General features: G+C 41.8%; 1 long non-coding RNA gene across 1 annotated transcript; it reads left to right on the top strand.

Annotated features, from left to right (window-relative positions):
- The first annotated feature begins 478 nt into the window (after positions 1-478).
- LOC139084029 (uncharacterized) lies at positions 479-3,963 on the top strand. Its single transcript, XR_011541318.1, has 4 exons — positions 479-653; positions 1,871-2,051; positions 2,414-2,569; positions 3,446-3,963. It is a non-coding gene; the product is annotated as an uncharacterized lncRNA (long non-coding RNA).
- The last annotated feature ends 2,207 nt before the right edge of the window (positions 3,964-6,170 follow it).

Below are 6,170 nucleotides of genomic sequence, written 5' to 3'. Positions count from 1 at the left end.
GTGATTAGGTTGGGCCTGCTCAAATAATCCAGGATAATCTCCCTATATTTTAAAGTCAGCTGATTAGCAATCTGAATTCCATCTGCAATCTTAGTCGCCTTTTGTTGTATAATATAACATATTTGCATTTCCATGATGAGTGCATAGAGATATTTGGAGGCCCATTATTTTGCCTATCACAATACATAGTCTAAATAGGTAGCTATATATATAATTTTGTATATTTTATAAATACGTCATATATAACTAAATAAAATTTATGCATAAAATTATATATACGTACAAACACATACATACAATATAGAAGGGTGTGTGATCTTTACACATTTGTGTGGCTGTCCACACCTGGGTGTCCTCAATGAGCAAAAATAGAACCAATAATTAAAATCACGAGGGAGAAATGATTATATACTGAAGTTTTTTCACGTCCTGCAACATGTCAGACACTTCCCTTAGATTTTTGTTAATCATGTTACAGGAGAGTATGGCCCCCTTTACGGATGGGAAAATGAAGAATCAGAGTTGGATGAGCTTGCCTTTAGGAGTGGTGGAATTCGCATACAAACCTAGAGAGGCCTGGCTCCCCGTCTCTGAAAGCAGCTATTTTGTTTCGGGGGACCCGCACCTGCTAAATTTTGACTCAGCGTAAGATGGTAAGATAGAAAAGTCACAGACTGTGACGTCTCTGCCCCTGGAGGTGGTTTGTTCAGAGATCAGATGCTGCTGTTGGAGGGACTTAAGCTCTGGACGGAGTGGGGTTGAGGTAGGGTTGAGGAAAGGTCGACTCTCTATCCTGGTGTGAAATTCTATTATTTCTCACTGGGATTTTATCATCATTTCCCAAGCACTTTCCATCCCTCCAGACTGTCCTGACTCTATTCCTGTAAGAGGCCTATGATCATGGTACAGAATGACTTAGGTTTCCATCCCAGCTTCTCCTCTCTAGCCCTGAAGCCATGGGGAGATTGTGTACCCTCTCTTAGCTTCGGACTTCTTATCTGTAAAACAGGGATGATAATAATACACCTTTCAAGGGTGAAATGAAGATTAAATGAACTGATGCAAGTAAACCCTTATCCCAGTATCTGGCATACAGTAATCACATGGTAGGTTTTGTCAGTTTTTGTTGTTGTTGGTTTTGTTTTGTTGTTGTTGGGTTGTTATTTTGCACACGATTTGCATCTCTAAAGCACAACTCCAACCTTGTGATTTTCCTAAACATTAATCTTTAGTGCCCCCACTGCTTATGGAATAAAAAGCAAGACCTTAGCTTGACCTGCAGGCTCCTCTAGATGTATCTCCAATTAGCAAAATCTCCCCTTTGCTCTCAGAACCATTCGCTCCAGACATACTCATCTCCCTTGTACGTGCGCATATACATGCCACGAATTTTCCTGCTTAGTGTCCTTATGTCACCATTCACTTATTCTAGGATGTTCTGGTTGAAATTTCTAAAATCCAAACCATTCTTTAAGAACAGGCACAAAGACTGCCTTTTCCATGACCTTTCTCTGTTTCCCAGCAAGAAGTGAATTCCTCCTCTTGTCGTAAAGTTATTATATCCACGTATATGGAAGGTGAGGTTTTACATGTAGGTATAGTATAAGATGTATGTGTTTGTTTTATGTTCCTTCTTATACATAATTTAGAACAGAATCATATCTTAATTATTGTTTTATTCTTAATATGCTTTATCTGTGTGGCACAATGCTTGAAAAAAAAGTATATGCCAAAAATGTTTGAATAATTGAATGAATGAAATTACATACCTTTTAATCTATTTCCCAATTAGAGCATTTGTATATGACTTCCTACACTGAAATCAATAATAATTATGATTTTTTACACTTGTTTTGGTTCTTCCTTTCAGGCAAAAATCCAATATGTGTAGTTCAATAACCCACTGGCTGTTGAGTTCCTGATACGTGGTCAGTTGTCTCCTATAACCTCTGTGTTGACCATCAGTGGGCCCGATGTTTCCAGGACTTTGGAGGGTGACTGTGTAAACAAACTGTGTTGTGAAACATTCACATGTAGTACAAGATGCAATGGTAAGTAGTGTGGGGTGGTGAGCTCCAGACCCAGGAAGACCGGGCATGAGTCTTGGCTCTGCCACTCACTTGCCGTGGACCTTGGGCAAGACTCTTGCCTTCTCTGAGTCTCATTTTCTCATCTGTAAAACAATAATGATGATAATAATAATAAAATAATAATAATGATAGCAACAACAGTATTAATAATACCTATCTCATAGACTTGTGAAGATTTAATTAAAGAAACGGGGGTGGCAGTATCCTCAGAAAATTAAGGACAGATCTACCATATGATCCAGCTATCCCACTGCTGTGTCTTTATCCAAAAAACTTGAAAACACAAAGGCATAAAGATTCCTGCACCCCTATGTTCATTGCAGCATTATACACCATAGCCAAGACTTGGAAGCAACCTGGGTGCCCATCAAGGGACAAATGGATAAAGAAGATGTGGTATTTATACACGGTGGAATGCTACTCAGCCATAAGAAATGATGAAATCTGGCCATTTGTGACAACATGGATGGAACTTGAGGGTACTGTGCTGAGTGAAATAAGTCAGAGGGAGAAGGTCAAATGCTGTATGATCTCACTCACAAGTAGAAGACAAAAACGACAAACAAACACATAGCATTGGAGATTGGATTGGTGGTTACCATAGGGGAAGAGAGGGGAGGGCAAAAGGGGTGATAGGGCTCATATGTGAGGTGATGGACTATAATTAGTTTTTGGGTGGTGAACATGATGTAATCTACACAAAATTTGAAATAGGATGTACATCCAAAAATAAATAAATAAAAAAAAGAAAAAAAGAAATGGGGGTGGCAAAAATAAGTTAGCCCTGGGAATCTTTAATCACCCCCTAATCTTTCTCTCACCATCCCCAAAGTCACTGCAAATAGTTTGTGCTCTAAATAAAATTAGTTATGAGTTTATCATTCAGACTCAGTTTTGAGAACCCTAGCACCACAAGCTGTACTCCGTCTGACTTGATAGCCAATCACTGTTCCCCCATATGGAAATGCTCGCGCCATCCCTCGAGAGATTATATCACAAAATGGGTCAAGATGTCTGGTGCATAATGAGTGCTCAGTGAGTGCTCAGTGACTTCCTTTCCCTGGCAGAGAACCAGGTTGAGTACTAAGCATCATAGAACATTAGAGGGGGAGGGAATGCAATGATGCCCGGGGGGGTGGTTCTTAGATACTGCCCAGTGATATGAGTCTTTTACTCATCGCTTTCTGGAACTACCATATCCAAGGAGATGTTCTCAGCCACTACTGCTACCTGAACAATTCTGCTTTTGCTTGTTTTACAAATTAGGATTCTATTCCAGATTTTCTTTGGGGATTAATGGTTCTTCTATATAAAACAAATTGAAAAATTGATAATATCCATCTGTCTTTTAAAAGATGAAGCAACTGAGACTCAGAAGATTGACCCCGTCAAAGGCACGTAAATAACAAGAGGCAGAGGCAGCACCCTCGTTAGAGCTCGTCGCTGATTTGTGTAGAGGGCTCTTGTGGTGTCAGATCTATCCTCCTCCCTCACAAAATCAGGGCTCCAAGAGAAGACTTCCAGCTACTTGCATCAGCATCTCTTCACCTGAGGACTTTCAACTAGGGAGGCTGCTCTGCCAGATCGGAAGAGCTGAAGAATTAACACCCCCCTGAAGCCTCAACCAATGAGTGACGGAAGTTGGTGTATAAATACCCCAACTCCCTTGCTGCTTACATGACATACTCTGAGGTGTGTGTTCTATACTGTTTTTCTAGGATTTGCCCTCTGGGATTAACCTGTGGTTACCCATCAGGGTAATTTATTTGATAATGTACCCCCTAAATAATATACCCATTTCTTTCTGTATATAATATACTCCCTTCTGGAGTTTCCTTGAGATCATAGCACTAATAAATTACTTTCACTGGAATCCTTGTCTCAGGGTCTGTATCTGGGGAAGCCCAAATTAAGACGTCTCCTGACTCACCACATCATGTTGGGACTTGAGTTAGCCACTGATGGGTGAGTAGATTGGACGAAGGCAAAGGATGAGTGAGGACTGGAGGGTGGAAGGTGGAATGTGGACAGCTCTCCCACTTTGGCATGACATCCCTCCAACCTGTGTGACCCACTTTGCTAGCCTCCTGTTTTATAGTCCCCTTGCACTTTATGCCATGTGAGCATGACAATTCTACATCGACAGTCTGGTTGTGTTCTGTCTTCCCTGGTTTATCATGCCATCCTCAAAGTCGGTGACCTCTTATTCATGCAGCGTCTCACACAGTGCTTGGCACAGAGAGTTCACTTTGTTCATGGGAGCTACGAGAATCGCCTTCCTTGTGCATTGCATTGGTGAAATGGGTCAGAAGCTCATCTAACTGGAGAAGCAAGTGGGAAATAAGGAGCCAACACAGGATCAGGGAGAAGAGTGTAGCTGTGAAGTTGTAAGAACTGACAAACCATAAAAGGTTTTTAAGTACAGGAGCAACATTATGAAAGTGCTATTTAAGGAAGAAATGCTTTGAAGCTACACTTAAAATAGATCAGATCAAGCGAGCTTAAAGTCAAGGAGGCTGACAAGAGGCCTCTGCTGTAATCCAGGTGTGAGGGGATGGTCGGGGGAGGGGAAAGTCTGTGTCCAGGAGAATGGACAGAAAGTGATGCATAAGAAAAGAAGCACTTTGCACAGAATCTCTGCAGGAATTGCTAAACGTTTGTAGGTAAAAATATACTAGATTATATCTATGTTGTGCTTTCTCTTTTTCATAGTAATTGACTCAAAAGTTTGGAGCCACTGGACAGACATGATGTTATTATTGACAAAGGCAGGGACATTGGGAGCAGGAACTGACGCTGGAGGACGTTCACGAGCTCAGTTTTGTTGCTTTAAATTTGTGACATCAGCAAACTCTTGAGTAGTGATATGCTATTCAAATTCAGAAGCAGCCGGGACTCCTTGACGGGCAAAAGCACTCCTGATTACTGTTTTGGAAACATATAGATGTACCAGCTAATTTTTAGTGGAAAAAATAAATAAAAATAGCTGTATTAAAATTTTTCTTATCACTTTTCTTTTTATAGTATTCAATAAAAATTTAATAATATTATCAGTTTAACCAAAGCTTAAACTTTCACATAAAATACTGAATTTTAAAATACATGAGAAGTGATGAAAAGTCACTGTCGACATTCGCAGTCTTTACGTGTCATGTGAGGTAGCATATCACATGTAAGGCCCAGATGGAAGAGTTGGACACATTTTATGCTTTCATTTCACTTTATTGTGCATTAAGCACTTAATGTGTACATTACACTTTGGGGGAATGCACAATGAATAAGATGACATTCTTGCTCTCAACAAATTTAGGATCTAAAACAGTTTAGTTGAGACCAAGTCAAAATGGCGACCTTAAAGTGTCAGGTGTGCATAAACAAAATTGATGGGCTCGCAATATCGGGTGGGGTGGGGGATAATGAAGAGAGTCATTTGTGCTGACGAGGGTCATCTGGAAAGGCTTTTGCTGACAAAGTGCCTTTGAGCTGGTCCTGGGATGGGGCGACTAGACCCTTGGGAAGTAGGAGAGTGTGCAGAGGTGGTGGGTGAGCTGCGCTGTGTCAACGAGGTAAGAAGCATGGAGCTGCCCTGGGCCGAGTGGTGGACACATGGGTGTGGCGTTGTCAAGGCACCGTGCACACCAGAGCTCGAGGGCTGCAGGGCACTGAGTCAGCCTGAGAGCTTTCCAGCTCCCCGAGCACGCGCCCGTTCTGCTTCAGAGCAATGCCTGAGTCATCCCAGGGAACAGTTGGCCACATTGTTACCAGTACACGCCAAAGCAGTGACAGAATATTTATCCCTGTTGGTAAAGGAAGATCAGATGTGGGGGCTAGGATTCACTGCCGTGTAAAGGAGTGAGCCCAAAGTCATTTTCCGCTTGAGCCTCCCTCACAGCGCAGGTAGAAACTTGAGAGAGAATTGATATAAGGATATTAGCAGGTCATCAACGCTTCCATTTATAGAATGTCCCATGCTCTATTCAAAGCATGCAAGCGTGTTGGACACATACTTGGTGGAGGTAAGTCCTTGCAGCCACCATGCCGGCAGCAGCCCCGGTTTACGGGTGTGGGACTAAGGGTTAG

The sequence above is a fragment of the Equus przewalskii genome, chromosome 6 (assembly GCF_037783145.1).
Source record: "Equus przewalskii isolate Varuska chromosome 6, EquPr2, whole genome shotgun sequence".
In the NCBI taxonomy this organism is placed as follows: domain Eukaryota; kingdom Metazoa; phylum Chordata; class Mammalia; order Perissodactyla; family Equidae; genus Equus; species Equus przewalskii.
This window is presented reverse-complemented; position numbering and strand designations above follow the sequence as displayed.